The following is an 11,682-nucleotide window of genomic DNA, read 5'->3' as shown; positions in this document are numbered from 1 at the left end:
GAGTTCAAATTCCGCCGAGGTCGACTTTGCCTTTCATCCTTTCGGGGTCGATAAATTAAGGACCAGTTACGCTCTGGGGTCGATATAATCGACTTAATCCGTTTGTCTGTCCTTGTTTGTCCTCTCTGTGTTTGGCCCCTTGTGGGTAGTAAAGAAATAGGTATAATACCGGATTCTCCCGGACGATCCGTTGTGCAGTCTGAGTCAGACCCTATCTCCGCAAGATACCTCCTCATCTGTCGGGACCATGTGATATGTGGTCGACCGACATGAGCCGTCAGTCCAGCCGGAGATTTCAAGTCAAGTGAACACGGTAAGCAGAAAATAACATGGCTAAACTAGTCTAGCGTGTTACCTGTTATGTTACTTGTCTGATTCGGATGAGATCGAACATTCTAATTCTAACACGCCGTGTAATTCTAAATTATGATATAAAGATGATTAAATGTAGCAAGGTAAGACACTCTTCTAGCGACTGCCTCTTGTGCTTGCTAATCTGTCAGGCTGTAGAACGAGAACGGTAAAGGTGTGTGCACGGGAGAGGGAAAGAGCGGTATGAGGAGAGAAAGGAAAAGAGAGGAAGATTCAAACGAACGCTGCTGGTACAAAACCTCACGCACTAATTTTTTTCTCTCTCAATCAATTCATTTATGTACCTATCAATGTCTCTCCCTATCTATCTATCTATCTATCTCTATCTATCTATCTATCTATCTATCTATCTGTCTATCTATCTATCTATCTATCTACCCAACTCCTCTCGTCTACGATTGCATTAAAATGCTAACGAGATAAGAGAGAGGGAGAGAGGGAAAGAGAGAGCGAGAGAGAGAGAGAGAGGTTCAAACGAACGCTGCTGGTACATTATAGGGCTTAGGAAATGATAAAAGTGTGTGAGATACAGATAGTGAGAGAGACTAGAGACTGGGGGAGGGAGAGAAAGAAAAAAGAGAGGAAAGGAAAGAAGGAAAGAAAGAAAAAAGATTCCGACGAACCCTATTGGCGCATACACTCATACACATACAAACGCTACTGGTGTACACACGCAGACATACACACACACACAGACAATGATTAGGTGTGTGTGTGTGTGAGTGAGTGCGTGCGTGTGTGCAATTAGGCACTGTATATATTGTTTCTATGGATGAACATATGACTTATAAATATAACATTTAAAATGTCATGTTACCCTTCACAATATGGTTGTTGTAATTCTACGGGGTCAGCTACTTATTATAAAATTTTATAATTGTTTCTTTATTACCCACAAGGGGCTAAACTCACTATATCCATAACCCTTTCTACTGTAGGCGTAAATCCTGAAATCTTGGGAGAGGGGATAAGTCGATTATATTGCCCCCAGTGCTGAGTTGGTACCTTTTTCATCGACTCCAAAAGGATGAGAAGTAAAGTCGACCTCGGCATAATTTGAACTCAAATGCCGCTAAGTCTTTTGTCGTGGTATGCTGATGATTCTGCCAGTTATCAATCAACATTATCAGGCCTTTTCAAAGTATTGGGTTGTCCGGAATGTTCGTGCCGATTTATAGTAGCTTACATTTCGACTTATTTGAGAACATGGTTGAGTTCATAAAATAGGATTTGACCACGCCTCTATTTAGAGTACAGTTTAAGCTATCTTTTCGTGGAAGAAGGTTTATATTCCTTATAACCTGTGTTAATTCTGTAACCCTTTAAAATGGAAGATAAGAAAGTTCATTTTCGGCACTTGATGCTTTGGGAACCAGACAAAAATTGCTGCAGCTCGGCTGGGATGTGTAACCCACCCTCCATATTCACCAGATATTGCTCCTTCGGATTTCCACTTATTCAGGTCTCTGCAGAATAGTCTTAATGGTAAAAATTTCAATTCCTTGAATGACGTAAAAAGATACCTTGATGAATTCTTTGCCATGAAAACCCCTCCATTCTGGGAAGACGGTACTTTCAAGTTAAAGAAAAGATGGAGACGCATTGTGCAACAAAATGGTCCATATTTGGTTGATTAAAAATGTAATGGCAAGTATTTGTTGACCATTTTCTTTCCTTTAAAAATCAGCACAAACTTTCCGGATAACCCAATACACTTACCGGATATTTACAAATTGCATGGATTACTCTAAGACAGGACAAAGTATACAAAGTGAGTATTAGGTAGAAACTGCCACAATATTCTTTAATTTACTATTCATATATGAATCCACGATCATGTTTTTGTTATTTCATGATTGTGTTTTTGTGCTCGGTGGCGGAGACGAGGCTATTTTAGGTGTCTCTGTTCGCTGATAAATTTGGTAGGGAAGTAGGTATCCGGTAGATCTCCCTTTTATAATAGTTGAGGAGGCAGACGAATACTCAGCGTGGTATTTTTTGTTTTCTTATTTTTTTTGTTTTTTTAATCATCTCCATTAGCTTTGAAGGCTTATAGTTGTCACTGTCAATAACTCTTTTACTCTTTTACTTGTTTCAGTCATTTGACTGCGGCCATGCTGGAGCACCGCCTTTAGTGGAACAAATCGACCCCGGGACTTATTCTTTGTAAGCCCAGTACTTATTCTATCGCTCTCTTTTGCCGAACCGCTAAGTGACGGCGACGTAAATACACCAGCATCGGTTGTCAAGCAATGCTAGGGGGACAAACACAGACACAAACATACACACACATATATATATACATATATACAACGGGCTTCTTTCAGTTTCCGTCTACCAAATCCACTCACAAGGCTTTGGTCGGCCCTAGGCTATAGCAGAAGACACTTGCCCAAGATGACACAACCATGTGGTTCCTAAGCAAGCTACTTACCACACAGCCACTCCTGCGCCTATAAGGATACATTTTTTAGACATTGGTCATGGAAGGAAGAGAAAGAGAGCAACAGAGAGAGAGAGAAAAAAAAGAGAGAGGAGAGAGAGAGAGAGGAGAGAGACTGAGGTGGTATAGGACCATATTCCCGCTAAAACGTTATACTACAGCAATTTTTTGCCCGGGTTCAATCTCTCTTGTTTTCAGGTGGTAACGGTGGTAATGAGGTCCCCACCGGTACCCTCTGATGGTCAATGACATTGGAACAATGGTCTTTTTATGATCCTTGCAGAGTCTATACAGCGTTGGAATGTCCTTATTTGTGGCCTGGAAGTTGTTGGCCGTGCGTTTCTTTGCTCCCAGGATGTTTGGCCACATCATCATGTGAATATTGAGGATCTTTTCTCTCTCCTCAAACACTTGTACTGTTGTTTCCCTCATGTTGGTGATGTGGAGTCGCATTGTAGTTCGACAGGCTGCCTGTCGACATTCTGCCGGACTTGTCCGTAGAGAAACACTCAACTTCCTTACTTTTTGTGCGCTGTGAGTTTGTGCAGGTCAGATGTCTTATCAAGTTGTTGTACGTCTCTCCTACTCTGTATTCTAGGGTACTGCTTAAGTTTTGTAAAAGCTATGGTGAATTGCGCTTCTATTGCGTCTGTCGTGGGATACAAACTATTTTGTTGAAACTTAGGGTTATCGGATAAATGCGACTTATATCGTACAACTTATCACATAGATTCAAAAGTAGAGTGTGAAGGGAGTTAGTGTCATTTATACTTCTTGTATTATTTTCTATCCTTTCTATCGTTACAATCCCTTTGGTTGTCTCTGTTGTTGCCAGTATTGTTTGTGTTGGTTTGCATGCTTTCATCGCTATTTTCGTTGTTGTTACTATCCCCATTAGTATCGTTATTCTTACAGCTACGGTTATTCTTGCTATTATTGCTGTTATCTCTCTATATATAAACGGCAAAATGTCTGTGTGTGTGTGTGCGTGTCCTTTATACAAATCCACAATTTCTCAGTTAGAGGGCTCGCACTTTCTATGGTCATTCAAAACCGTCCAAGGGTGGTCGTGCACATCTTTGCATTTCCCCAGTCACCCCGCAAAACCATAAAAAAATCAATAGAAGTGACATTTTTGTGAATTTTCTATCCAAAACCCAATCAAAATGCCCGAAACTTGATAGGGCAATTGAATGCCAGCTAGCTGTATGTGGTTGGTCGGAGATTTGGACAGTACTCGCGTGTATGTGCGCACGCACGCAGCTCTATATGCAAGCACTAGTGCTAGTTATTAATAATCTTGTTATCATTAGTTTTCTCGTGCGTATATTTGCTTATATACACGCGTGTACATACGTTTTTGATGAGCATAACTATAGACACAAATGCATACACATATACACACGCATGAGTTATCTACACTCACATACGCATACTGGCGCGAAAAGACCCAGATAATTATCATATCCTTCTCTCTTCCCTCTCGCTTATACACTTTTCCTTCCCCATTCCATCGCATATCGTATTTCTCCACTTTAAACTATTTAAACTCACTGGTTACGTCCCTTACTTAGGTCCTCTCTTATTTCCTCTATACTTTCTCCTTCCATATCATGCCGTATTTATTTCACCATAAACTTGCCATTTCAACTTCTGTCTCTTTATTTTTTCCTCTTTCACGTTGATTGCTTATTCGCCACTTCTTTCTCTCCATCTTCTCCACCATCCACTTTCAATTTTTGTTTCTTTATTTTTTTAATAATATAATTCTTTATTTCTTGTATTGTTTTCTTTATTCTTATGTTTTTTTTTCTCTCTGGCTTTATGATTCTCTTTCTTCTTTTCTTCCCTCCTTTCCTTCCTACATTCTGTATTACACTTATTTTCTTTTCCTTCGTTCTTTTTCCTCTTTTTTTCATTTCATCACGCTTTTTTCTCTTTTTTCTATCCATATTTCTTTTGTTAGCGAGATCGGTAGATATCTCTCTAGTTTAACTTTTTTCCTCTACTCCTCTCTCAATCTTTGCTTCCTTTCTTATTCTTATCTTTATGCCTTTCTTTCTATTTGCTTCTCTTTCTACTCCTCTTTCCTTTTCTCTCTATGTCACATTGTCCGTCTGCACATCAATATGTCCGTCTTCTCTTTCTCTCTCTCTGTCTGCTTTGAGATTTTATATTCTTTCTTGCACATTTGTTGCTTTCTCTTGTTTCTTCTTTGTTCTCTCTTCTGCCTTTTTTATGCTTCACACCCTCTCCTTCCTCTTTCTCACTTTCTCTACCCCCTTTTCTCTTCCTGCCCCTTTCTCTCAACACTTCATTAATTATTCTACTTAAATATCTATCCGTTTTTCATCACACCCAATTTTTGTTAGTCTTTCTGTCTCCCTGCTTCTCTCTGCTTCTCTCTCTCTCTCTCTCATTCTGTATCTCGCTCTCTCTCCTCCCTCTCTCTCTCTCTCGTTCTGTCTTCATCTCTATTCTCGAAACTCTGTTGCTGTCGCTGTACATCTGTCTGCCTAACCATGTGTCCATCTGTCTGTTTCCCCATCTTCTTGTCTCCTCATCAGTCCATATGTCTGTCTCTTTATCTCATTGTTCCTATATACTCCACTTCTCTCCTACTTCTGTATTTGTATGTACACATACACACACACACACACACACACACACACACACACACACGCACACTCTTTATCTTTTACTTGTTTCAGTCATTAGACTACAGCCATGCTGGAGCACTGCTATGACGAGTATAGTTGAACACATCGAATATAGTTTCCACGTCTAGTAGACATGGCTGCGTTGTTAAGAAACCTGTTTTGTAACCACATGTTTTAGGGTTCAGTCCCACCTAGCGTCATGGGCAAGTGTCTTCTACGGATCTTTTCAGTTTGAAGGCCAGATTTTCCTAGTTAACTAAACAATTTGAAACTTCGTATACTGGTAGAATGTGTCAAAAGAAAACATAATTGTAAACAAAAATGAAAACGGAATTGTAATTTCTAAGTTTATAATGTAATTTATAATGTGTGTGTATTATAGATGCATACATTTTTGTCAAAAAAACTAGTTGAAATTATTGTTTTCTTTTGACACATTCTACCAGTATACGAAGTTTCAAATTATTTAGTTAACTAGAAAAATCTGAAAAATCTGGCTTTCAAAATGAAAAGATCCTCTTCTACTATTGGCCCGGGCCGACCATCACTTTACAAATTTAATTTGGCAGAGGGCGAGTGGAAACCACAAAAGAACTGGTTAGATCACCAAGGTGCCTTGCATCTGGGGCACCTTAACCACCAAGAAGTGTTGCATTGCAGATAGTTTCACAAAATGTGACGGCGAAGGGGGCACCAGGAGTTATGACCTGGATGCGACCTTGCCCCCCCCCCGCCTCAGAGTATAAGAGTTAAGCGCCAGACACTTGCATGATTTGGGTTTCTTCTCTGAAGAACCTCTGCTGTTCAGCTCACCCTACAGTTTCTTAATACTTACCTTACCTACCTACCTACCCACCTACATACATACATACATGCATACATACATATATGCATACATACATACATGCATACATATATACATACATACATATATTCATACATACATATATACATGCATGCATGCATACATACATACATGCATACATACATACATAGATGCATGCATACCTACATACATGCATGCATACATACATACATGCATACATACATGCATGCATACATACATACATACATATATACATACATACATACAAACATACATGCATACATATACATGTATGCATACATACATGCATGCATACATACATACATGCATGCATACATACATACATGCATGCATACATGCATGCATGCATACATACATACATACATGCATGCATACATACATACATACATGCATGCATACATACATGCATACATACATGCATGCATGCATATATCATATATACATGCATACATATATGCAATACCTACATGCATGCATACATACATACTGCATACATACATACATACAATCATACATACATACATACATACATACATACAACATACATACATGCATACATACTACATGCATAACCGTACGACATACATACATACATACATACATACTACATACTTCATACATACATACATACATACATACATACATACATACATACATACAACAACATACATACATACCTACATACATACATACATACATACAATACATACATACATACGTACATACTACATACAGACATACATACTACCTACATACATACATACATACTACATAATACATACTACATACTACATACATACATACATACATCATACATACATACATACCTACATACATACATACATACATACATACATACATACATACCTACATACATACATACATACATACATACATACATACCTACATACATACATACATACATACATGCATACTACATGCTGCATGCATACATACATACATACATACATACATAACTCATCCCTACATACATACATACATACATACATACATACAGACTACATACCACCACATACATCATACATACATACATAATCATACATACCTACATACATACATACATACATACATACATATACTACATACATACATACATACATACATGCATACATACATGCATGCATGCTACATACATACATACTACTACATACATACATACATACATACATACATGCATACATACATACATGCATACATACATGCATGCATGCATACATATATACATACACATATACAAGTTAAACAAGTAAGATATAGATACACATATAGTATTTCGGGATGGTCCTTTGTGTGTGTGTGTCTTTTTTTTATCAGTTAAACACACAGTATATATTTGTTCCTCACTCGTTTATTACTGTTTTTATTATTTTATTTTAACTCATGTCCTTTGTCCGGAAATCTTTCGTCACATATCTGTGACCTCTTCAGCGACAATTTTCGTTTTCGTGCATGCTCTTCCTCCACTTACTCCATTCTACTCTTCTATGATTTTATATTTCTGAATCCTTTATGCATGTATGTATGTATGTATGTATGTATGTATGTATGTATGTATGTATGTATGTATCTATCTATCTATCTATCTATCTATCTATCTATCTATATCTCTCTTTCTCTCTCTCTCTATCTATCTGCATATATATTATATATATATATATATATATATCTATATATATGCACAAACGGACAATGCACATTCTTATCCCTACAGGGATAAGAATGTGCATTGTCCGTTTGATTGGAAAATTTCTATAAGTGGCTGAAGATTGCTCGACATTTTAAAACTGATGTAATACTTACAGTGTTTAATAAAATGAAGTAGCATGAAACGATCGTACCACATTACCTCGGATATACTTGTTACTTATTTTGATTGTAATCACCCCATAGATTTATATGGATAATACCATACAAAATTCTGGTGCCTTTGACTTAAGTACCATATTCACCTGAATCTAAATTTTGATGAACCTATATATATATATATATATATATCCGTATCTATATATATGTGTGTGTGAGTGTGTGTGTGTGTGTGTGTGAGTGTATGTGTGTGTATATGTGTCTGTAAGTGTGTGTGTGTGTCTGTAAGTGTGTGTGCATGTTTGTAAGTGTATGTGTGTGTATCTCTGTGTGTGTTCGCGCGTATGTACACAATTGTCTATCCGTCCCGCTGTCTATATGTCTCTCTATCTGCATGTCTAATTTCTTTGTCTGTCTGTCACTTTCACAGATTCTTAGATTCCCCCCACCCCACCTCTCTTACCGTTCATTTATTTACTTTTGCTCCTTTTTACTCCGGCTGCTACCTCTCCCACCCCACTCTCTTTCTCCTTCGGAGACAACACACACACACGCAAACACACACACACTTACAGACACACACACTCACACTTACAGCCCCCCCCCCACACCACCACTCACATACTCACGCACACACTTACAGACACATACACTTATAGACATACACACACACTTACAGTTACACATTTACACTTACAGACACACACACACTTATTGACTCACATGCACACACTCTTGCAGACACACACACACTTATTGACTCACACACACACACTCTTACAGACACACAGACACACATACACAAACACAAACGTACTCTAACGCTTCTAGACTGTCTCATTCCTTTACACATTTTTTCATTCTATCACAACACTCTTCATGCATATTCGACAGTATACACATGTACGCACACACACACACACACACACACATACACACACATGCGCAAGCGTGCACACTCCTTCTTCCCCTAATTACGCAAACATAACTGAAACGCTAGCCCCTTTCCTAAGACACCAGCGATGGCAAACGTCAGCAGAAATCAGTTCAGAAAATGGAATAAATGTCTATGTTATGACAAAAAAGGAATTCTAACTTTTCGTGCAAGACATTCCTACAAGAAGTTTATGTTGTTGCTGTTTGTTTGTTTGTTTATTTGTCTGTCTGTTGAGCGAAACGGTCTTCGTCCCAGAGCTCGCAAGATCGCGCCTCGGGAGTGTCTGTAGTGGGAGAAGTCCGAAACGTGGTCCTTTTGCTATTCGTAAGACCCGCAGAAGAGAAAGCAGGTCAACCCCCGACACCGAGAGCATCGACGGATGGATGAATGCGCATCCAGGCTCAGCGGTTGCGTAGGAAATCGGGGACAAGAAACAGGAAGAAAGAGTGAGAGAAAGTTGTAGCGAAAGAGTACAACAGGGGTCGCCACCACACCGTACCGGAGCCTCGTGGAGCTTTAGGTGTTTTCGCTCAATAAACACACACAACGCCCGGTCTGGGAATCGAAACTGCGATCCTACGACCGCGAGTCCGCTGCGCCTCCTTGTTGCTGCTGTTGAGCTGTTGCTGTTGAGCGAACGGTCTTCGTCCCAGAGCTCGCAAGATGGGAGAAGTCCGAAACGTGGCCCTTTGCTATTCGTAAGACCCGCAGAAGAGAAAGCAGGTCAACCCCCGACGGATGGATGAATGCGCATCCAGGCTCAGCGGTTGCGTAGGAAGTCGGGGATAAGAAACAGGAAGAAAGAGTGAGAGAAAGTTGTGGTGAAAGAGTACAACAGGGGTCGCCACCACCCCTGCCGGAGCCTCGTGGAGCTTTAGGTGTTTTCGCTCAATAAACCACACACAACGCCCGATCTGGGAATCGAAACCGCGATCCTCCGACCGCGAGTCCGCTGCCCTAACCACTGGGCCATTGCGCCTCCTTGTTGTTGCTGCTCTTGCTGTCGCGGTTGTTGCTTTTGTTTAACCCCATAACAGCTATGTTTGAGAAAAAAGCTTCCCATTTGGGACCATCCTGTCTCTTCTTATATGTTGGGAATCTGTGATAACATTATGAAATGTGTCCTTTTCTAAAAGTGTGTGGTGATTTGAGGAGTATTTGGTTGTATTTCTAGCAGGTCAATTACCGCATAGATATGCTATTTTCAAGTTGTTGATAGTGATAACTTCAGCCCAAGGTGAGCTTCGATCTAACAGCCCTATGATAAAAATCCCGTTACATCAAACCATGACAGTCCCGCCTTTTATCAGTGTGTAAGAAAACCAGAAACGTTATCTTCGTGTAGTGTGGTCGGTTCTCGGGTAGGACACTTTCTTTCGCGTTGTTGCAGTTCACTCAGCTGTAGGAATGTATTGCGATCCAATTGGTGCCAAGCTGGTCTTCCTTAAATAACTTTGCGGGACTTGTGCCTCGGAGGGTAACTTTCTAGGTGCAATCCCATGACCGAAGGGGGTATCTACCGTTTTAGTGCAATCTGAGGAATTTTTGGCTGCTATTTCTAGTAGGTTTGGTGCGTTGTCATTGCTGAATTGGAGGAACAATATTGGTTTCAAATTTTGGCACAAGGCCAGCAATTTCGAGTGAGTGGTAAGTCGATTATATTGACCTCAGTGCTCATTTTATCGATCCCCCACAAAGGATGAAAGGCAAAGTCGACCTCAGTGGAATTTGAACTCAGAACGAGGAAACGGACGAAATGGCGCTAAGAGGTTTGCCAGTCTGCTAACAATTCTACCAGCTCACCGCCTTACAACTGGAGAAGCAAAATTGAAAGCAAGAATACTGATAAATGTTGTAGTGAGAGTAGTGGTGACCACCAAGCACCTAGCTCGACATATATTTCTTTTCTTTTAATGACACAAAAAAAATTTTAAAAACTATATCCTTCCCCTTTTTTTCTTTTACTCGTTTCAGTCACTGGACTACGGCCATGCATGGACGCCACCTTTACGGGTTCAGTCGAACAAATCGTTCCCACTGCCTATTTTTAGGTCTGGTACATATTTTAGGGACCGAACAGTTAAATTTCGAAGACGTAGACATACCAACACAAATTGTTAAGCGGTAATGGGAAGCGGGCAAACACAAGCGCGCACACACACTCACACACACTCACACACGTATATATATATATATATATATATATATATATGTATATATACCTACACATACACACACACATACATATCTATCTATCTATATATATATATATATATATATAATATATATATATATATATATATATATATATGTCGTCCGTGCAACATCTATGGTCCCCCCTGCGCCAGTGAAATCTTGTATCCTTGCGTAAGGCTTTATTTCCACTCACGCCAGCTTAATTTAATTTGTCCTTAGTCGAAAGACACCTGTTGTTATGTCATGTTATTTGTATTTGTGTAACATTCTCCGTTTTTTCCGTCATCAATATCATTCCTATCACTAATACCATCCTAACCACAAGCACCGTGTCTTTACGTGGCCGTCCGGCCTGCTAGAAATGCAAACCAAATCTCCCTGAAATCATACTCTACAATCTTAA

Source organism: Octopus sinensis, linkage group LG13 (genome assembly GCF_006345805.1).
Source record: "Octopus sinensis linkage group LG13, ASM634580v1, whole genome shotgun sequence".
In the NCBI taxonomy this organism is placed as follows: domain Eukaryota; kingdom Metazoa; phylum Mollusca; class Cephalopoda; order Octopoda; family Octopodidae; genus Octopus; species Octopus sinensis.
This window is presented reverse-complemented; position numbering follows the sequence as displayed.